The sequence below is a fragment of the Paramisgurnus dabryanus genome, chromosome 16 (genome assembly GCF_030506205.2).
Source record: "Paramisgurnus dabryanus chromosome 16, PD_genome_1.1, whole genome shotgun sequence".
NCBI lineage: Eukaryota > Metazoa > Chordata > Actinopteri > Cypriniformes > Cobitidae > Paramisgurnus > Paramisgurnus dabryanus.
Genome location: NC_133352.1, coordinates 28,075,674 through 28,099,709, shown reverse-complemented (window position 1 = coordinate 28,099,709; position 24,036 = coordinate 28,075,674). Strand labels below are relative to the sequence as shown.

The 24,036-nt window shown below is 37.7% G+C and overlaps 2 long non-coding RNA genes across 2 annotated transcripts; both read left to right on the top strand.

Moving 5' to 3' along the window:
- The first annotated feature begins 2,133 nt into the window (after positions 1 to 2,133).
- Positions 2,134 to 4,732, top strand: LOC141280902 (uncharacterized). Its single transcript, XR_012335247.1, has 5 exons — positions 2,134 to 2,267; positions 2,679 to 2,721; positions 3,572 to 3,628; positions 3,696 to 3,794; positions 4,576 to 4,732. It is a non-coding gene; the product is annotated as an uncharacterized lncRNA (long non-coding RNA).
- A 1,031-nt stretch (positions 4,733 to 5,763) lies between these two features.
- On the top strand, positions 5,764 to 6,776 carry LOC141280877 (uncharacterized). Its single transcript, XR_012335200.1, has 3 exons — positions 5,764 to 5,936; positions 6,084 to 6,195; positions 6,334 to 6,776. It is a non-coding gene; the product is annotated as an uncharacterized lncRNA (long non-coding RNA).
- The last annotated feature ends 17,260 nt before the right edge of the window (positions 6,777 to 24,036 follow it).

Genomic DNA, 24,036 nt, shown 5'->3' with positions numbered 1-24,036 from the left:
TATAATATTTATAAACACACTTAAGTGCACTTTTAAAAATGCACTTTGTAATAATATCTAATTAATTTCAACTTTTAGTAAGTACACTTTCATAATAATATTTCACTAACACACTTAAGGACACTTTTTAAAAATGCACTTTGTAATAATATCTAATTAATTTTAAATTATAGTAAGTACACTTTCAACATAATATTTATAAACACACTTAAGTGGACTTTTAAAAATGCACTTTTTAATACTGTCTAATTAAGCTTAACTTATAGTAAGTACACTTTCATCACAATATTTCTTAACATACCTAATTACACTTTTTAAAAATGCACTTTGTCTAATTTAGTTTTACTTAAATGTAACCCTGGTTAAATAATTAAATATTATTATTTTAAAAGTGTGCTTAAATATAATAGAGACTATTCATACATCTACATTTATTTTATAAATGAGGAAATACATGTGAATAATTCAATCTGAATTATAAATCTGAAATGAGTAAACCAATCGGAGTGTTTAATTGTAAGCTCCGCCCCTTTTTTGCTTTCGGATCGCGTCTCCCCTGCTGAAAAAAACAGCTTAAACCAGCATAAGCTGGTTGGCTGGTTTTAGCTGGTTTAAGATGGAAATAGCTGGTTTTAGCTGGTCTCCCAGCCTGGTCAAGGTGGTCTCCCAGGCTGGCCAGGCTGGTCAAGCTGGTCTCCCAGGCTGGCCAGGATGGTCAAGCTGGTCTCCCAGGCTGGTCAAGCAGGTCTCCCAGGCTGGTCAAACTGGTCTCCCAGCCTGGCCAGGCTGGTATTACGGCTGGTCAAGCTGGTCTCCCAGCCTGGTCAAGGTGGTCCCCCAGGCTGGCCAGGCTGGTCAAGCTGGTCTCCCAGCCTGGCCAGGCTGGTATTATGGCTGGTCAAGCTGGTCTCCCAGCCTGGCTGGTCAAGCTGGTCTCCTAGCCTGGCCAGCTTAAACCAGCTAAGACAAGCCAGCCTGACCACCAAGCAGGCATGACCAACCTTCAACATTGAAATTTGGTTGAAATAACCTCAGTTGTTTTTTCAACATTGATACAATGTTGAAACAATGGTGAATGGTAAACGATTGCAAAAGGTTAATACAATGCTTAAAAATCAACGTTGAAATTTGGTTGAAATAATGACAGTACGGTGAATGGTAAACGGTTGTTTTATGACATTTTTATTTGTGAATCCTTTAGATAAAAATTTAAAAACTCATTTAATGAAAATACTTATATTTTTAAAATTTAACAAAAGTAATTGATCAAGTTAAAAATATATTAGACACATGCAAATAAATCATCTTTGTATCTTTATTTTTCCCTTCCAAAACAAGTGACTTTTTGGTAAATATTTTTCTAGGTTGCTCATATTATATAATGTTTAAGAAGCTAAAAATATTTTATGTATACTATTTGATTGATTTTAACACTGGTGGGGCATGTAATTTCCATATGAATTCAGGAGATGGATTAGGCTGGATAATTTTTTTCTAAGCATTATTATGGTTGTTTTATTTTTATTATATTTTCATCACAATGTCTAAAATATAAGCAAAACATGCCCATGCAGGCCCACTGTGGGGTATACTGTGGGACAGTGTGGGCAGGGCAAACTCACACCACATCCCAAATGGGCCCCCAAATTATCATTGGTTGTTATTATCTTAGCAGATAATTTTCTTTTGATGTTTGTTGTTGTTGTTAAATCAAAAACCAGTTACTACACTTTTATTATAATAAAACCATATATTTTTTTTTTTTTTTTTAAGCTCTGTCCATTTAGAACAAAATGTGCATGCATGCTTATGAAATAATTGAACCCACCCCGGGTGAAGATCTAAAAAGCTATGTTTTAAAAGCACAATATTTCTGTTTATTTTAATACAAGAAATATTTATTGTTCTAATTTTAAGTTCAGTCTGGACGTGGGACATCTTTTTACCATCTTTATTGTTTTTTTTTTTTTACATGTTGTCTTTTGTTATGTGTTAATTGCTATGGTTATTAGTCATGTTCTAACAAGTCTTTCACGTGTTAGATGCAGCACTGCGAGAACCGACATCATACGTTGATGACGTCAATGTATCGCGAGAGCGAGTCAAGAAATTACACTCTCGCGGTACATTGACGTTATCAACCTGTCAACGCAGCAAGAAGTCGAACACACGTATTTGCGGGCGCGCGCCTCCGTCCTCGTGAGTTCAAAGTGGATTTTAACCGTTTACCTCAGACGACAGTTTTCATTTCTATGGCAAATTCTAAGGTAAGTTTTTATTAATTCCTGGTTAAGTCATTAAAATAAGTTCACAGTTATGTTTATTTTGTTTTTAGTAACAGTTAATTCGATATGACTAAAATATTCTGAACTTTAATGTTGACTGTTGATGCGACTGAGCTCGTGACGCATCTGAGCTAGTGTAGTGCAGATCTTTTATTTGTCTTTACCTTCTATAAAAATGTGTTATCCTCGTTCTTCAAATTTATTTGACATTGTTTAGTTAATTATAACGCAACTTATTTAAATGTAGGGTTTGACGCGTAAATGTAAGGTTATTTAACTTACAGTACTGGCACACAGTTTACAGTAGCCTGTTAAAACGGTTAAGAATTTAAACACAAGCCATCAATTCTGGATTAATAACTATTGTATATTTATGTTCACTTTTCTTTACAGGCCATTTTCTTGTTGTGTTTTGATGTTTTCCATTGGCTGAAGAGTAAGTATTACTTTGTGTTTATATTTGCATCCAAAACATAAGTGCTCAAAAAGTGCATATCTGGTTTATTATTGTCATTAGGAAAATATAAGAAAATCATTTAGGATACAATGGTTATTGTTCAGCACAGCAATTCATTTCTTTTGTATGTCACTATTCCTTCTACAGTATGTAGGCTTACATATTTCAAACCCTTACAAAAGTTAATTCATAGTTCAGAGTGGATGTTGACACAAGTTTAAGAGAGGCTTCAAATTGACATATAAAATTGGTCTTTGTGGTGGTGTACATAACAGCATTTTTAGTATCTTTATGTATTATGGTTTTAATCATAATTTTTTAAATGATGGCTATGTCCATGAGCTACCACCCACCATTGTAACGCACCACCAAGCTAGCATTTTGTAATAGAAATCAATAATTTACAATTTATTTTTGAAGCATCTCCCCTACAACATTACAATGCTTTTAGTATTTGTTTTGTATTCAGATCAAATTCTACTAATCATAATAACTAAGATGCAGTGTTTTGTATTTCACAATTTATATTTTCTTTTGAAAAGGGGCCATGACTTGTTTTTTATTGTAGGCAGATTACCATGCAATTTGAAGAAGTGTGATAAAATACACAGAGGTGAAGTCATGTGTCTTTCCAGATGCCCAAATCTGTACCGCTCAAAAAGTAATGAAGTGACAGTGTACCATGAGAAAAAATTTAAACATTCTTTATTTCTTTCAAAGTTGTACTTGGGCCACAGTTTTTTGTATTTCTAACCAAAACATACATTTATGATTGTATAATAATGAAATATGTTTTTCTTTTTCTGAACTTTATCAAATGCAATGATAGCTAAGATGAGCCTGAAGAGGAGATTTGGGAAGTCTTTGCTTTGCCAGATCACCTGTGGTAAGTTTGTAAAACATATATTAAAAATAGGACCAGAACATCTCCTAATCAAATTTTTTTTGATCAGGTCGAGATGTTTTCTAACAAGATGCCTTGTTGGTCTGGGCGAGTTTGAAGTCTTTCACAGACAGTGCAGAAGGTCTGGAGTCCATCTTAGCTTTTATTGGTAAGTGACTGCACAAAAGGCTGTTTGACCCACACGTAAAGCAACCAGTCAATGTTTGCTCTCTTCAGCATCTCTTGGGGGAGGGTTTAAATTATTTTACTTTACTCAGTACTTAGTTGAAGCACCTTTTGAAGTAGCAGTTACAGCCTCAGGTCTTTTTGGGTATGACACAGCAATCTTTGCAACTCCTGGATTGATTTGTAACCAAAGCGATCAGAAGCACCATTTACTTCTATAGTATTCTTTTAGCCTACTATGGAAGTCAATTGTGCTTCCGGTCAGTTTGGTTACAGACATTCCTCAAAATATCTTCATATGTTTATGCGAACCCATCAGCAACCATCAAGAGAAATTGGAGGCAGCTGAGCTAAATTGCAGATATTGATGCAAATGATCTGAATATGTATAATGTAAATATAATATTGCAGTTTTATTTTTTCATACATTTGCAGAAGTTTCTAAAATTCAGTTTTTACTTTGTCATGGGGTATGTATTGAAGATTTATGAGGAAAATATCTAAACAATTACAGTATCATGCAACCACCTTAAAATTTAAATGTGAAAGGGGTCTACCCTGAATACTTTCTGATTGCACTGTAGTGATCTTGATTGAAGCTTATTGTCCCCTTTGTAAACACAACAGCTTTCTTCCTTCATCAGATGGCTATGCTATGTTTCTAGACAGACTATTAAAGAACACACACACACCCTGATGTGCAATAAGATTTTTTTTAAAATGCATAATTTTTGGAAAATGAAATAACTTTGTTTTCTCTTTAGATGCTGTCATCAGGTTTTAAGTACAGTATGAGCCAGAATGGAAGGGTGTTGGTGGCCATAAGAAGACTGTGAGCTAAACCTACAACAAAATTCATATTTGCAGTTTTCCTAGAATATTTGTTTCTATTCAGATGAATAAAATTACTTTTAAATATTATTTTGTTTTCATATTTTATGTTTTTATTCTGTATTTGGAATATTCCACTTCTGCACTACTATCTGGAAACCTGTTTGAAAGAAAGATCAATTTTAACAGCTGCTTTTATGTTTATTTAGAAAGGGTAGGCACATGCCATCATTCAAATTCAAACTACTTAAGGTGTTTAGTTTTATGGATGGGGTTGTACTGTAGGTAATGAGCAGCAAATTGCATTCTTGTAATAATTACACTAAAAACATGATATGTACAGCAAATCATTTGGTGAGTATTGAAATGTTAAGTAAAAATTTATATTTAGTGTTAAAAAGTGTGTTAAAACTGCGTCGCGATATCAACCTTGATTCACCTTTATTGAAAGTGTGACGTCGAAACAACATTGAAATGTTGTGAAATCAACATTGAAACAACGTTGTGAAGTCAACTTTGATTCACTTTGCAAAACCAAAAGGTAATTCAATGTTGATTCAACGTTGGTACCTGACGTTGATTCAACGTTGAAATGCCGGCTGAGAAGCTAAGACCAGCCTAAACCAGCTAAAACCAGCCTGGCCAGCTAAGACCAGCTTAAACCAGCTAAAACCAACTAAGACCAGCTAAAACCAGCCTGGCCAGCTTTAACCAGCCTGGCCAGCTTTAACCAGCCTGGCCAGCTTTAACCAGCCTGGCCAGCTTTAACCAGCCTGGCCAGCTTAAACCAGCCTGACCAGCTAAAACCAGCCTGACCAGCTAAGACCAGCCACCCGACCAGCTTAAACCAGCTAAGACCATCTTAAACCAGCCTGGCCAGCTTAAACCAGCTAAAACCAGCCTGACCAGCTAAAGCCAGCCTGACCAGCTAAGACCAGCCATCCTGACCAGCCAAGACCAGCCTGACCAGCTAAAACCAGCCTGACCAGCTAAAAAAAGTCGCCAAAACCCCTCTTAAACCAGCATGATACACCAGCTATGACCAGGCTGGGAGACCAGCTAAAACCAGCTTGACCAGCTTAAGCTGGTTTTAGCTGGTTTTTTCAGCAGGGTCAGTTCAGAGGAGAGATGCAGAGCGACAGAGACACTCGATCTAACGCGAGAGTGTTTAATTTGATTAAATATGACTCTTAAGTTCATATAAACTGAAGAGATCAGAATTTAACTTGCATATATTCAATGATACAGCGTGATTGTGTGGATTGAGCACTTTTTGAGCTTTCATTTTGACCTGGTGAGTTTGTTATAATTACCAATGTTATAATTAGCCATAAAAACGAATGTCAACACTTTAAATGTCATATCATTTTATTTGTTTAATCCATACGAGACAAAATAGTGTTATATTGTGATGTTATATGGGTTGGATTGTTCATTGCAGTGTGATTATGTAAAACCACATGGTGCGTTGTGTTCACTGCTGTTCGCTGACGCCATTTTGGTTGCACGTGCCTGTGAAAGACAAAAAGAGAGAGAAACACGTGAATGGACAGGTATTTGTCTAAATTGTCATTTATTATGATGATGGCACTTATGTATGTATTTTATTTGTTTCCTGTATTATGTATAATTTTAATCATTATTGATACACAATATTGAATGTTTTTTCCTTTGTATGAACATTCCTTGAGCTGGATTTTCCTAATTGATGGCGAGCCTCCCATTTCGACCTGATTGGATCACGAATCTAGAGGAAAGGACAATTTTCTATTTTAAATATTTTTCTTCAGACAAGTAAGAGGATACATTTCAGAAACTGTTTCCTTATTTTGTTTGTTTACTTTATTGAACTGAAACATTTCAGAAGCACAATTCTGATAATTTAAGACTGATCAATACTCCAATTGATAAGAACTTTGAACTTGAATACTGATTTCAGTGTGTTACATATATAATTTGTACCATCTTTGTACATTGATTGTGACTGTGATTTCTGTAAATGAGAAGTAATTTAGAGCGTGCACCCATAGTATATATAGTTAATTGTATTTTCATTGTTGTTACTATTTTTTGTGATTAAGGAAAGAAATAGAAAGGTTTCTCAATACTCAAAGTAAAATAATTTATTAATCAACTTACCTTCTGTCTCTGCTTGTTGCTCACTATCACTGCTACCTCCTCCTTCGTACCGTGCACCCTTCTGATCTTATAATTATGCCTGGTCCATAAGTAAGTGAGTTAATACCCGCTACATAAAGAAAGTACACTTTCATGGCAATATTTCTAAACACATTTAATAAATTATCATTAGACTGATGTGACCTACCAAAGACTTGTTAATTTAAAGTTCATACAGTTCTTTTTTAGTTGTCTGTTAAAATGTAAAAAAATTATAACTTTGAGTTTATTTTTTTCTAAGGGATGTAATTATTCAATATTGATAGTTGTTTGTTTGATTCCAATTTAACAATATTAAAATGAGTTTTTTTTTTGTTTGGACATATACAACTCATAATTAATTTATTAAATGTACTTTTGCAAAACAAAAAATCTGATTCATAATTTGACTACCAAACTGTTTTATTGTCAGTGTAAGCATTGTGGTTTTTGTTTGTTTGCAATGCATTAAACTGAAATGAATACATATTTAATTAACTAGATTTGTTTTTCAGTATTTTGAGAAGTACATAAATATATTTCACATACAATAGAGGTAGTTAAAGTACATACTGTAGAAAGATGCAATGAAATCACTTCACTGCACTGAAATCCCAGTTCAACTGATTGCATTTAATTTTATATATTGGAATTTATTTGGCAAACTTGTATTTGAAACATTACATTTAATGAGTAATTAAATGTACTGTTAATATACATTAACTTATTTTTAATTTCACATTAATTGCTTGACAGTAGATTGAACAGTGCACTTTAAGTATATTCTAAAAACACTAGAAGCAATTATGAAAGTAGATATAAAGTTGTAATAAAGTACCAATTAAGTTGTTCCAAAAAATCACTCTTAATGGCAACTTATTACATTTTATTTCAACTTAATATATGATATATGTTAAATTAATTACACTTAATGTGCATTCAGTGCGCCGAAAAGATTGCATTTAATTCACACTTAAGAGTATTGTTAACAGACATTAAATTGCATTTTAAATCACATTAATTTCATGTCATTATATTGTGTAGTGCACTTTAAGTATATTTTAAAAACACTAGAAGCAATTATGAAAGTAGATAGAAAGTTGTAATAAAGTACCAATAAAGTTGTTCCAAAAAATCACTCTTAATGGCAACTTATTACATTTTATTTCAACTTAATATATGATATATGTTAAATTAATTACACTTAATGTGCATTCAGTGCGCCGAAAAGATTGCATTTAATTCACACTTAAGTGTATATACTTAAAGTGTATTATTTATGTAATAAGTACACTTTATAAAAGTACACTTAAGCACACTTTTTTTTCACAAGGGTAGAATGGGGGAAAGTCTTCTGTATGCGCGGTGCAGAAAATGACGGAGGCACGAGAGTTTGCTGACTAGTGTTGCCAGATCTTGCACGATCAAGAAAAATCCAATAATAAACAGAAATAAATCCAAATGCTTTACCTCAAAGATCAAAATATTGGGACCGGAATCTTCACACTTTAATAACACCAAAAACTTGATAGCTTTATGAGCCAAAAGCCATAAACGGTTAAGCGCCAAAACGGTATGTGAGTACAACAAAGACGAGCACCTGGTAACACTGCAAGACGTAACAAATGGCCAAGATGGAGGTTTATTGCAAAACATAACGCTGTTAAATTATTTTGGTCAAAGCTGTAAGTGATAAGCACACGGGACAGCAAAATGTTGCGATGGTTATCTCTGTGTCAATCATTACGTTTTGTTGAGTGAGTCTTGTTCTGTACAGACATGAAACGAACATTTAGGGGATTCACTCCCGCATTTAAATGCGGCTATCACTCCCAAAAGTTTGCAGTGTGTAAGAGGCCTTAGTTACTGGACTGTTCTTTTTCACATTTTCACAAGTTGATAGAAGCACCGGGGACCCAATTATAGCACTTAAACATGGAAAAATACAGATTTTCATGATATGTCGCCTTTAAGTAAGGCCATGTCAGAAAGATTGAAATCTGTGTGAAATCAATGATCATTAAACGTTGATGCCCCTGATCTCGTAATTACATTGAGATTTTAGCCTGGATTTCACAGACAGGGTCACAAATCTATTCTTATTTCAAATGATGGAGTTAGTGCCAATAGTGTGCCCCTTTAACTCTAAATAGCTAGCAACTACATGTCAACTTACTCTCATTAGACTGTTAACCTCTTAAGACCCAAGCTTTGGTTTGCCTTTATTTTAGATTTCTTCCAGCTATTTTAAGGTTAGGAAGAACCAATAAATATAAAAACCAAATATTTTTCTTTGAACATGAAGCAATGTAATTGTCCACATATGTGTACAACAGGTTCCAGTTACACAGAATTAAGTATTACGCCCCATTCAGACAGCCAGCGACCAGCAGTAGCAGAGTGAAGCGATCTCATTAATTTCAATGGAAACCAGGCGACTTCCGGCGGCACGAGCGAAAGTGAACGTTGACAACCATATGGGCGTGTCCAGCGACGCGAGAAAGTTAAGAAAAGTTTAACTTTATGCAAATGTAGAGCGAATTTCGGGTGCGACTACAAATGAGAACGGAGCAGTGGAGTTCACGTCATCATTCTCTCGTCAGTTACTGGCGTTGATGGTACTCATTTGTTTATGACAAGCAGATTTAGAAATGCCTTATTGAAAGAGACGGGCGACACACAGTGATTACATCGCTGGCTGTCTGAATGCGGCTTTATGGTGCAAACAACAAAAAAATCTGATGTCCATGTATATGAAAATCCAGGTCTTAGGAGGTTATGGGTGGGGTTAGGGAATCGGTTAGGAATGCCATCTCCATTTCTTCCATTATTTTATTTTTCAATTGAATTAATTAAAATGAGAAAGTAACTCGCATTACTTTTTAACTCGTTCCCCGCCAGCATTTTTAAAAAAAGTTGCCAGCCAGCGCCAGCATTTTTCATGATTTTCACAAAAGTTGAATGCCTTCCGGAAAATGTTCTTCTTTAAATATATAAACAAACAATATATCAGATGAAAAAACATACCCTCTGCTTTCAAAAAAAAAAAAAACGTTTCATCCTACCTTCATTAGTTCTCTTGTAATCACCTCTCAAACATGGGTAGGTTTCTTCAAAAACACCCAATTTTGAGCAAAAAGCTGAGATAATTCAATTTTTGCGAAAGACTTTTGATAGAGATCAGATGCAGAGTAATCTTTAAAACATACACGGAGTTCTTTCTCTTTCACGAGAGGCGCGTTGTATAAGTTGCGGAAGTGTATAATAGCGGTATTGCGGAAAGACGGAAAATCTCGTCATTGGCGGGGAAGCGTTAAAAAGTAACTCAAATATTAATGTGTACATTTTATTATGTAATGCGCGTTACTTGTAATGTGCTACCCCCAACACTGCTGATGGGGAACCCTGACAGTAAATTGTTAGCAGATATAAAGCAGAAAGTCTACTAATACTCTTATGACTGTACGTTGACAATAAGTTGCAAAATTGCATAAATAGCCTAAACACTATCACTGACATTTTGATATTTTTTTCCCTGACACGAGACACTCGTGGGTGTCTCTAAGACACAGGACATTTTAAAAACAGCTGCCTATCAGCGTGTACAGAATCTAGTCGAAATGGTCTTGGGTTTTAGACCCGCAGTCTGCCTATTGATTTCCACAAATGACACGTTAATATTTTTCCACCCTTTATATGGAGTATTAACGCGGTTCACCAACCATTGTGTGGGAGTCTGGTATGAATGTAAAGGTTATTTGACAGACAAGACACCCACAATCGTGGATATGTCTGTCTGTCTGCTGTTATAACAATATAAATGTAAATGTTTTTTGACATGAGACATCCAAGATTGCGTACAAGAATCCGCATGAGATACCTGTCTGAGATACAACAACTTGTTATACTGTGTTTCTGTATAAAATTGAAGGCTTCTATAGCCGCGGTGTCATGATGGTATAAAGAGGTAGATTAAATCAGCAAGGACACCACTAAAGGCCGTTTAAAGTGGACATATCATAAAAAGACTTTTTCTATGCTATAATTGGGTTCCCAGTGCTTCTATCAACCTAGAAAATGTGACAAAGATCAACCAAGCAACTTAGTTTTGGTAAACCATTCTCTGCAAGCATGTAAAAAAATGCTCATTGAAATTTGGCTCCCTTTGTGATGTCAGAAGGGGATAATACTGTCCCTTAATTTGCACTACCCAACCACGCCACTGCCATTTAGTGCAGAGATCAGCTCATTTGTTTTAAAAGGACACACACAAAAAAACGGCACATTTGGACTCACACCTACAAAGTGGCAATTTTAAAATGCTGTAATAAATTATCTATATGGTATTTTAAGGTATAACTTTACATATGTACTCTGGGAGCACCAAAGATTTATTTGACATCTTAAAAATTGTGAAATGTCCCTTTTACAATACAAGGCTGGACTATCAAAATAAAGTCCTACCTTTTATTTTTATATTGATTTGGTTGTATTGTTTTCAGTCTGCTTAGAGACTTAAGTGGTATAATAGAAGTAACATTGAGAAAGCATTCTTAACTGAGCTAAATGTACGTTTTAAATGTAAGTGTTTCTATGAACCAGCCCTGACCACATAACAAATGGCTCTACATTAGTAGGTCAGACTGCTTGGATCTTATTTCTAAGATTATTTTTCTGCGTATCCCTGTATGCACTTAAAACTCACCAGACCTCAGTTCAGCTCCTCGTGTTAAACATCACGAATGAATCATGAAATAAACCCATAAAATTACTGAATGTTCCACAAGGAACACCTTAAAAATGTTCCCATCATTAAGCTTTATTACTATCATGAAAATACAAGGTATTTGTTTTATACTTCAGCAGTGCGTTCAGTGGACACAAATTGCTTTACGTTTTTCATTCGATCATAAATTGCTTCTCTTGGTATTGTGTTTTGTATTGGTTTTATAATGTGTTTTGCTGTTTGCTCTGTTTTTTTTTTTTTATTCAGGGATTCACAATAGTGATTATCAATATAATTTCCCCCCCCCACCATACCCCTACATAAACATAACATGCATGATATCAACTACATAAGCATCTTTCCAAGATCATGATTATGTTAGCTAAAGGTTGTAAATGTTGTTTGGTCACACATGATTTAACTTTAAATACTAACTTAAATAATAAAACACAACCATTTTTCAATATTTTACTATGTTCTTACCTCAACTTAGACAAATTAATGCATACCTATCTTTTTCAATGCATGCACTTTTATCTATGTATAGCGCCTGGTGAATGTGTTAGCATTTAGCCTAGCCCCATTCATTCCTATGGCTCCAAACAGGGATGAATTTAGAAGCCACCAAACACTTTCATGTTTTTCACTATTTAACGAGTAATTACATGAGTAAGTATGGTGGCACAAAATAAAACTTTAGTTTGGAGCCATAGAAATGAATGGGGCTAGGCTAAATGCTAACACATTCAAGAAGTGTTGTACAAAGATTAAAAGTGCAAAAAAAATGAAAAAAAGATAGGTATGTTGAGGTAAAACATAGTAAAATATTGAAAAATGGTGGTGTTTTCCTTTAATAAAAAGAACACATTTTATGTTTATAATGCCAGCAGGATTCTGTTAATACTTTATGGTAAATTTTAATAAAATAAAATAAAAAGGCACCCATCAGGGAGTCATGACTTTAGTGTTAAACATTCTCGCATCGAAACTCCTAACATATTGTTGATTTTCTACTCGATTGTCATTTTGACAAGTCTGTTGACCAGACCGGCAGCATTCATGCCAGCGACAACAGAGAAACCCAGATGATCGTTTTATTGCCTTATCGGCTGCAGTCTAATAGATTACGGGAGGTCAGGCTTTCAGCGAGAGAAGGTCGGTCTGTCAATCCATCTTTCACTTTCTGTCCTTTCTTTTTTCTCCCATCACACCATTCTTGCACATATTCTTTCATTCTCTTCACATTGTGTGCCTGGCACACGGCCTTGATAGACAAGCTGAAAGCCAAAGGCTCATCAATGTTATCAGCTGGGGACAGAAAGACACAGGCAACTGTCTATGCTGGACCGTCTCTGCCTAATCATTCAAACCCATCTCACATACTAATGCAGGGCTTTTTAGAAAAGGCAGAGAGGGGTCAAGGTCATGTGGGTTATTTTGTACTTCGTCAAATATAAAGTGCATGTTTATAATGACAAAATTCCTGCTGGTTTTATGCCAAGAAAAAAATGTATAATCTGTACATGGACATTGTTACATTCATTTTAATGTTGTACTGTAGTTGCTGCTTTGGCAAGTGGCATGTTTGCATTCCCAGTTGGCTGCACTGAGATCAGACGACCTAATCGCCATCATATTTCACAATGCAAATGAGCTATAAAGATAGAGTAACCCAGATACCCCATTGGAAGTCAGGCCTGGCATTGATAACAAGGGGGTACTTAACTCGTTTTATAAATCGAACAATTTATGGGCCTCATTTGGCTAATCGGCAAGCTCTTTCAATGCTTAGTATGTATGGTTTTTAACAGGAAGAATTAGGCAAGCTTAAAGGGACATTCCACTTTTTTTGAAAATATGCTCATTTTCCAGCTTCCCTTGAGTTAAACATTTGATTCTTACCATTTTGAAATCCATTCAGCTGATCTTCGGATCTGCTGCTAGCACTTTTAGCATAGCTTAAGACAAACAATTGAATCTAATTAGACCATTAGCATCGTGCTAAAAAATAACCAAAAAGTTTAGATATTTTTCCTATTTAAAACTTGACTCTTCTGTAGTTACATCGTGTAATAAGACCGACGGAAAATTAAAAGTTGTGATTTTTTCAGCCCAGTCTCACGAAATTTCGTTATATAGTCACGTATTTTTTTATTCTTTTTTCGTGCTATTATCACGAAATTTCGTGTTTTTCGTGATCGTATAACGAATTCCTGTTTTCGTGTGATTATCACGTATTGGTTACTCAACTGTTTTGTCCTATTTTCTTACCATTGTCGCTTCGGTTTAGGGTTAGATTTACATAAAATGACATCCCTAACCAAACCCAACTCTAACCCTAACGCCAGGCGACATATAAAAAAATAAATCAGAAAAAATAGTATAAACCAATATATAAAGTGACATTCTAATGCAAGCACCAAATCTAACCCTAAACCGAAGCGACAATGGTTTAAAAATAGGAAAAAGCAGTTGAGTAACCAATACGTGATAATCACACGAAAACAGGAATTCGTTATACGATCACGAAAAAACACGAAATTTCGTGATAATAGCACGAAAAAAGAATCAAAAAAATACGTGACTATATCACGAAACTTTGTGAGACTGGGTAGGATTTTTTAGGCAGATATGGCTACTATACTCTCATTCTTGCATAATAATCAAGGACTTTCCTGATATAACATGGCTGCAGCAGGCGTAGTGATATTACGCGCTGCCCGAAAATAGTCCCCTGCTATTGAAAGTTGATATTGGGCCGTGCATAATATCACTACGCCTGCTGCAGCCATGTTACATCAGCAAAGTCCTTGATTATTACCCCAGAATGAGAGTATAGTTCCATCACAATGACACCCCATAATCATAATGTACTCTATGTACTCAAATAAAAATGTCCAATGTCCAGTCAGTCTTGCCAATGAAGATGCATTTATATAATTTGTAATGTAATTGTCTATATAATGAAATCAGAAATTGAAAGTGAATACCAGTTAATTTTACACAGGCTGTTAGAAGTGAACAAAAATGTTAATATAAGCAATTTCTACTATCATCACATAAATGCAGATGGATGATAACTTTAAGTGTAGATTTCTCTGTGGACAATATGTGCCAAATGGGGCATGGTTATATAGCTACACTAACAGCTTACAAATGACAGAGACTTCAAAAGGGTTACCTAAGTGGAAAATATGAGAGTGTGCCATAATAACAATGAAAAAACAGGCATTAAATTGCAAAAGAACCATAATTTTTTTTCTCCATTGTTGAATGGCGTCAGTTTGTGCAGGGACTCTGAAAAAGGCGAGGGTTTGGATTAACTTCATGCTGTGGTATTACAGGTTGACTGTCAGATCAAAGCTTGCCAGTAACACAAAAAGATTGGTCTATTTTTAATCCTCTCTGTCATCTCTTCTTAGTGTTACATAATGAAGCAAGTTAATATAACATAGATCAATCAGGAAAGAATAGTGGACAAAAATATGAATGACAGCCAGAACCTGATCAATGATATAAGCCAGATGACATTTAAATAGTAACCTACCAATTTATTCATTTGACCATAGAGCTCAATTCTAAATTAACAATTTAAAGAATAAAACAAGATGTCAAACCATATGATTGCTTTGATTCACGTGGTAGCAATTGTGTTGTGTTTTGTAAAGACATACTGCATAAAATTATTCCCAGCTGCAGATCAAAATTTCACTGCAGCTATAGGTTGTTATTGAACAACTTTTTTCCTTTGAATCAACTAAATTCAAAAACTTTGTTTTAAACAATATTTTAGTACTTGTACTTTTCAGTACTTCTTTTTAGTTTTAGGCTTTCATTTGATCTCCTCTGAATGCATCTTTTTGTGAATTAAATATAGCTGTCTACTGCTATTGCTAGCTTTTATTGATATGTATAATTTATGTATTGTATTCATCCTGTGTATACTTTGAGTACTGCAGAGTTCTAGCTAAAATACTGGGTCCTATACTGTAAGGACCAGGCCTACTTGTCACACATTTTAAATGTAATGCTGTGTTCAGACCACCCACTGTAGAGGTGTCAAGCGCAAGTGATTTGAATGATAAGTCAATGTAAAGACGCGTTGACGCGTGTCTGGGGGTCTCACAACGCGAATGAGGCGTTTAGCGCGACGTGATAGACGCGAATCCGCCGTGGCAAATGCGCGAGTTGAAAAATTTGAACTTTGGCGGAAAAATGCGCCGCGTTAACCAATCATGAGCTTGCTCTAGTAGTGACGTGATTACTGGAAGCAAGCGGAGTCGCAGAATTTCCCTTGCGTCCCATGACGCAAATTTCCGTGTGAATGTCTTGATGACTAGAATTTCACGCGCGCATGAAGAGAGTAAACTCAAAATGTTCAAAATGTTCAATGTCCAAAACTTTTAAATGCGGCTAAAAACTCCTGGAGGATGCCAAATGCTAGGACGCTCGGCGCCGAGGGCGGAAACAACGCTGAGTGCCAGTTTTCAGTGCGGAAAAAAACGCTAGCTGCTGACTTATTTGAAAAATGCAGAGCTTCCATTGGAAACAATTGAAAACATGCACCAGCCGCAGGCGTAAAAGCTTTGGTGTGCACCCCCCCTAACTTCATACTGGCTTTTCTTAATTACATCCATTTATTGTATCTATAGGCACATACTGTACAATATAGGTACAGGAGGATATTGAATGATTTCACTAGCAGATAAAAAGTTGCAGGTTATGTGGCACACTTTAACCTTAAAGTTCACCTATTTCATTGCTAAAAAAAACAACATTGTTTATTTTGGGGTATGTAAAAATTGTTTGCATATCGTTAACATGTACTAATACACACTTACACATCAAAAGGAAATAACTTTAATAGTGCATCAAATTTTAAACATTACATAATTCTAAAGCACAAAACGATTCTACATTTCAAATGTGACAACTAGCCCCAGTCTCCACTACAACACTATAGTGTGATTTCCCGGATAGGGCTTACCCTCGTCCCAGATAAAAATGCATGTTTGAGCTGCCTTAATTTAAAAACACCTTGAAATATTTTAACATATATCAATGCCAATGTTTTGTCTCAAGATGCACACCAGTAATGTTTTTTGTATGGTATGTTGGTAAATGTTTTTGTCCAAATATAACTTAGGCCTAGTCCTGGATTAATTTAAACCTTGTCTGGAAAACTGCTTCTTTAAATTTAGTTCCAGTTCAATTGTTTTTATATAACAGTGGACTCATGCTCAACAGAGACAGAAGTGAAGGCCACAAAGTAACAAAACTTACAAGTATATTCCCTACAGATTTCCCACAACTCCGTAAGTATTTATCCACTGCTCTCTCTCTCTCTCTCTCTCTCTCTCTCTCTCTCTCTCTCTCTCTCTCTCTCTCTCTCTCTCTCTCTCTCTCTCTCTCTCTCTCTCTCTCTCTCTCTCTCTCTCTCACTCGAGACAGTGTACTCATCTATCTTTTATGGATCTCAAAGTGTGGGTCAGCTTTAAGTCAGAACCTTTTCGAGGTGGAATGTGGGCAAATGGAAGATGATGGAATATACGTTTCTCAACACAAAGTGCTCACTTGTTCATTTCTTTGGATCAGATGTTGGCATTGTTCTCGTAATAAAGATCAAAGCAGGTTTTTAGCATAGTGAAATGCTGGTTTTTATAATGAAATACCAAACCTGGCAAATGGCTTAATGATTCTAGTGTGAATGCCTACATTTAGTTAAAATAACCTGTAAAGGGATTTTCTTTTAACTTCTAATTACAGTAAAAAATGAATTCGGGAGGACGTGCTGAACGGTTTTCACTAGAAAAGCGCTCATATGAAAAGTGTTACATCTGTTAAAGGATGAGGTGGGGTTTCATGGAGTGTGTGTGTGTGTGCGCAAGTTTTAATTTGTGTGACAGAGCAGATGGCTGACAAGTTTGTGAGTTTCAATACTCAGAAGTGCTGATGAATATGTTCCATAAGCCATTGCATAGAATTGACTGAATGCTTTAGTAGATTTACTCTAACGCTGAATATATCACTGTCTCATTATCAGAATTATTGTGTGATATTGATCAAATCAGTTAGATTATGCAACATTTAGGGCTCAGTTTTAACGATATAAGCGCATGGTCTAAAGCCCCCACGCATGGTCTAAACGGGCGTGTCCGATTCCACTTTTAATTTAACGACGGGAAAAATGTTTTTCAAAGGGTTGTTCCTATTCTTGTAATGAGTAAAGGGTGTGTTTTGGGCGTAACGTGCAATAAACCAATGAGAGTCTCAGCTCTCATCCCCTTTAAAGCCAGTTGCGCTGGTGCTATGTCTAATCCCTATTTAGATGACGGACTTTGTAAACTAAAAAACTAAGCGGAGGAAGAAGACCCCCAGTTTAAGATTAATGTTAAATAATTGTGTTGTTTTCATTTGTTTTGAAATTTATATTGTTTTGGATTAAAACCTTTAAAACCCGTTTTCTTTTAGTCATGAAAGTAAAAATAGCAGGCTTTTAATTGATGTAAATGTATGGATATCCAACATCATCAAAAAATTATTTACAAGTATGTAAGAAAAGGTTTGTACTTTATTTGTAAAAACAGGAGATAAAGAATTTACAAACGTGCGGAGAGCCGCTTTAGCACTCGGACAGCACCATGAGGTTTTCTTTAAAGCATTCATTACACCGCCGTCGGTGTATGAATGTGCGCGTGAATGGGTGAATGTGAGGCTAATTGTAAAGCGCTTTGGATAGCCATAGGTCTGTTAGCATCTCTTTACGCCTTCTAACGTCTCATAATCGGTCCTCATTTATGTCCAAAAGACTCAACAATAATCGTTTACATTTTAATCCTTTAATTTTTCATATTATAAAAAGGGTTGTGTTTTGCTGCGCATCCATGTGTGTGATAAGCAAATGCGCGTTGTCGTCCCTTATTATGAAATCGCTCATTAAATAACAAAAACAATATTGCGCCATATAGACCAGGTTTTAGTTGGTCAATGGCGTAGTCTATTTTAGTTGCCCCAAAATAGCAAACGCGCCAACAATGCGCCTGAACACACCACGTTTTTAGAATAGGACGCCCATGGGTGCAAAATTGGGCGCAAATGCATTTGCTATTTAAACAATGTGGCGCTAAACATGAAAATGATAATTGCGCCGGGTTGACACCAGCAAAAGACACTTGCGTTGGGCATTGCGCTGCATTGTGCCGGGCGTATGATAGAGCCCTAAGTATGTATTGTTGTATGAGTGAGTCTTCTCAAGAATACTTGGAAAGTGCTATAACCAGCTTCATAAGCAGTTTTTACTACCTGACCAGTTTAAATGAAATAGGTGTCCTATAAAAAAATCTTATGCTGGACTGCAATGATAGTCTGGTGTTAAAGCAGCTGAAATAGCTTTCAATGCTATAAATGCTATGCGGATCATATTCTTAATTCAGATTTACATTTATACATTTGCCAGGTCTTTTATCCAAACTAAGTGAGTAGTGCATTACAAGCTATCCGTTTTATTAGTACGTGTGTGTTTCGTAGGAGTCGAACCCACAACCTTTGCATTGCCACCACAATGCTCTACAAGTTGAGCTACAGGAACAGAACTTATTAGCCATAAATAAAAAAGCCAATATTTAAAAAAAAAAATGCCTCTTAAAAGCCTTTAAAGAAATACTTACCAACATTCTCTTCAACTTTCTGAAATTTAGTATGCTCAAGTGCAGAACTCTCTGTTGCCCGGCAACTGTCTAACTCTGAGAGAGGGGGGTTGATGGGGGACTAGTTAATCATTTAATGTCAAAAAAAGAGTAAACAGATTTTGCTTTGTTGTTTCGGTGGGTTGGGCCGTGGCGAGAGTGGTTTTGTTGTAATCAGTGTTGTCTTTTTAGCGAGTGGGCTTATGCTGCGATCCACGTTCTAATATGAGGTCGGAATGAATGGTGACAGGGTTGTACCTGTAACCCGGTGGTCAGCGCTAATGGTCGATTATTACCTTGGGCAAGATGTGATTGATGTAAGGGCTTTTTGTTTAGAGCCGTTGCCACAGAGCTTCGAGTTTTACCTCATAATGGTGAGAAATGGAGCAGAATGAGGCGACCCACCGAATATTTATTCTGTCAGCGTGAAGTTGCTGTTGCAAATCATAACTTTTGCTTCACCATCAGACTGCTCATTTGTTCAAAGGGCGCGCTCCTTGTTTCCGCAGCTGTAAGCTCTTGCATACAATCAGAGGTGACAAGTAGCACATTTAACGCCATACGCTTCGCTCGATTTCTTCATTTATAAAGAGCGCAGCCACGTCAACTCTGAAAGGCACATGCTTTTTGTTACATTTTGCAATTTGTCAGCCGCGCTGGTGTACGGAAGGAAAAAATAACCAAACTAGCTATTAAGCCTACGTGGAACAAACTATCTGTGATTGAAGGCTACCGACTTCAGAATGAACTCAGCGTGGTCTCCCCAAGTGCACCTGCATTTGACTATCGAAAAACAGTGGCTCATTGGCACCTGCTCGACGGTCTACGGCTCACAGCAGTTGGAGTTTGTCATTTCATGCATGTCACATGCTCATTACATGAGAACCCGCTGCGTTCAGTGTATAATGACGCTGGTACATGTGCTTTATTATCCACAGTTAGTATGCATGTAAGGCAGAAACTCTTGATGACTGGTTTGTATATTATATCTCTAGGGGTTGATGGGTAGAATGAGTAAACTGCTCAGAGTTCAGGAGAGATCTGGCTTTACTGTAAATGTTAAATCTTTTGGAGTAGTGAGAGAATTGTAAAATCTCGTTCTTTATGAAGTGTTTCAGCTTCCCTTAAACCATGGATCTGTCACGGTGCGAATACACCGAATCAGGAAAAACTAAAGAGAACCCAAACGCAGACACGAAATACCAAAATATAACTATGATTTATTTCATACAAAACAGAAACACCCACGTGGGGGTAAAACAGATGATGAAACTAAAGACTGTGGAAAAACACAAACCAAAACACAGGAACAACAGGAACAGACCTTAAACACGAAACACATGAACTCAGGTCTATACAACTATATCCACAACGCACGCGCACATGACAGAGAACATGAGGGCATTATAAAGACACCACATCAATGGGGAACAGGTGAACATAATTAATCACGTAAGACACGAGTACATAAGGGAGTAGGGTAAAAGTGACAAGACACTGGGAACACGTGTTACACATACATGATGTAAAAACACACGTATTCCCACATAGAACACAATGCTGCCATAATCTTGCCCTCTGAGATAAGACCTGAATCTACACCAAGGTCTGGCAAGACCATGACAGCGACAAGACACTGGGAACATGTGGAAGCCACCCAAACAATGTGATTCCACATGTCCCCACACAGAACATAATACTGTCACGGTCCTGTCAGATGCACTCAGACCAACATCTAGCACGGATGTCTGACAAGACCGTGACAGTACCCCCCTCTTTAATGACGGATACTAGACGTCACAAAAACAACACGAGGAACGAGAGACTGCACAACCAAAGACAACCATGACAAAATTACAATAACTAACAATGGTAAACACACATAAGTGACAAACGGGTTGGGGTGATTTAACAGAAACAGTACATGATGAAGGGGTGGTGGGGCAAAAACAGGGAGAACAAAAAGTCCAGGGTGCAGAAAATGAGTCCCACCACTCTGCTGAAAAGCAGAGGGTTGACGTGGTCCGGGTTGCGCAGTAGGCTGCGCAGGCGGCTGCGCCGGCGGGTGACGTGTCTCCGGCTGCGCCGGCGGGTGACGTGTCTCCGGCTGCGCCGGCGGGTGACGTGTCTCCGGCTGCGCCGGCGGGTGACGTGTCTCCGGCTGCGCCGGCGGGTGACGTGTCTCCGGCTGCGCCGGCGGGTGACGTGTCTCCGGCTGCGCCGGCGGCTGCGCCGGCGGGTGACGTCTCTCCGGCTGCGCCGGCGTGTGACGAGTCTCCGGCTGCGCCGGCGTGTGACGAGTCTCCGGCTGCGCCGGCGTGTGACGAGTCTCCGGCTGCGCCGGCGTGTGACGAGTCTCCGGCTGCGCCGGCGTGTGACGAGTCTCCGGCTGCGCCGGCGTGTGACGAGTCTCCGGTTGTGCCGGTTCCGAAGCCCTCTTCGTCCTATTCCTCCTCCGTCTGGAGACTGGACGGACCTCTGGTGAAGGCGTGGTCTCCGGTGCTGGAGAGATGGGAGGCGACCTCCCCAGTCTGACAGCCCCGGTCAAGATGGCTCTCGGGTTAGATGCGGGTGCACTGGATACGACCGTCTCGGCCGATCTCTGTGGTTGCTGTCGGCGGTCGAGACGGTCAACCAAGTCCCAATACGACAATTGCAGAAGGTCCACTCGCTCCCGAATCGGTGGAGGGTCGTTCATCCCGGCCACCAGGTAAGCGCTGGCGAGAACCTCCGGGTAACACCCCTTATTACTCTCCACCGCCCGGGCATAGTCCCTGAATGGAAGTTCTCTCTGCGGTGGAAAAGGACTTCCGCCAGAAAGGGTCTGTCTAGAAATAGAAGTCCACCACTCCGGGTCCGACGCACACTGCATAGTGATAGTCCGCTGGGTTCAGTTAGGCGCGTGCGTTCTGTCACGGTGCGAATACACCGAATCAGGAAAAACTAAAGAGAACCCAAACGCAGACACGAAATACCAAAATATAACTATGATTTATTTCATACAAAACAGAAACACCCACGTGGGGGTAAAACAGATGATGAAACTAAAGACTGTGGAAAAACACAAACCAAAACACAGGAACAACAGGAACAGACCTTAAACACGAAACACATGAACTCAGGTCTATACAACTATATCCACAACGCACGCGCACACGACAGAGAACACGAGGGCATTATAAAGACACCACATCAATGGGGAACAGGTGAACATAATTAATCACGTAAGACACGAGTACATAAGGGAGTAGGGTAAAAGTGACAAGACACTGGGAACACGTGTTACACATACATGATGTAAAAACACACGTATTCCCACATAGAACACAATGCTGCCATAATCTTGCCCTCTGAGATAAGACCTGAATCTACACCAAGGTCTGGCAAGACCATGACAGCGACAAGACACTGGGAACATGTGGAAGCCACCCAAACAATGTGATTCCACATGTCCCCACATAGAACATAATACTGTCACGGTCCTGTCAGATGCACTCAGACCAACATCTAGCACGGATGTCTGACAAGACCGTGACAGGATCTTCAACAGGGGTCCAAGGACCCTCAGGGTCTGTGTTGGTCCTCCACATATAGTTTGAATGCATTTATTTATTTATTTTAAATGAAACTCATTAAACATACATTATTTGGTTAATAATAAAAAATTAAAAAAAAACATAATTACATAAACAGTCCCTCCAGAAAAATGCGTTAATGCGATTGCATGATTCAGCGCATAATCAGCCAAAGTCCACATATGCGGGCTCACCCCATGGCGTCAATATTTGACGCCACTTGACCATGCCTCAATATGTTACGCGGAGGGTATACCTTTCGCGTCATTTTTTGACGAACTGGGGACTTCAATACTATTACGTCCGTTGCATTCTCTTTCCTATTTTCTTACCATTTTCGCGTCGGTTTAGGGTTAGATTTACATAATGGCATCCCTACCCAAACCTTACTCTAACCCCAACGCCAGGTGACAACTGTCGTACCTAACTCTAACCCCAACGCCAGGTGACAACTGTTTAATTTTGCGTACACTGTTTAAGTTTGCGTAATCTAACCCTAAACCGACGCGAAAATGGTAAGAAAATAGGAAAGAGAATGCAACGGACGTAATAGTATTGAAGTCCCCAGTTCGTCAAAATATGACGCGAAAGCTATACCCTCCGCGTCAACATATTGACGCATGGTCAAGTGGCGTCAAATATTGACGCCATGGGATGAGAATGTGTTGATGCGGGGGTCACATTTTCTTCAAATACCCTGCAGTTTCGCAGCATAAATTGTAGATTTCTGTGTGCAAAATATACGAGCCTTGCATGATATCATTTTCGTAGCAAAATCACATATATCTTAGCAAAAAGTTGAAAAATGTTGCATTTACTTCACACAAGCAGAGCCTTAATTGTCCCCTGTTGCCATGGGAACGTTGTGAAGTGACGTGAACATCATTGAAAATTTGCAAACAATTTTTGCAAGTTCCTACAATTTTTGCAAGTTCCTGCAATTTCATCTCATACAATTGCATAAATATCCCGCATTTTTAAGAAAACGTGCCGCAAGATCAAGAATTTTTGCCTGCAACAATCACAAAAAAAATGTGTTTTTCTGGAAGGACTGTATAAAGAGCATAACCTTCCCACGATAAAACGATTCCCACAGTTTAGTTAAATTAAAATGTTACTTAGTATGCCAAAAATTATTATTTTAATATATTTGTAATGTATGTAACCATCATAATAAGGTATGTGTTATAAATAATAATAAATACAGTAATAATTTTAAACATGTACTTGGGGTCCTTGCTCCTCTTCTCT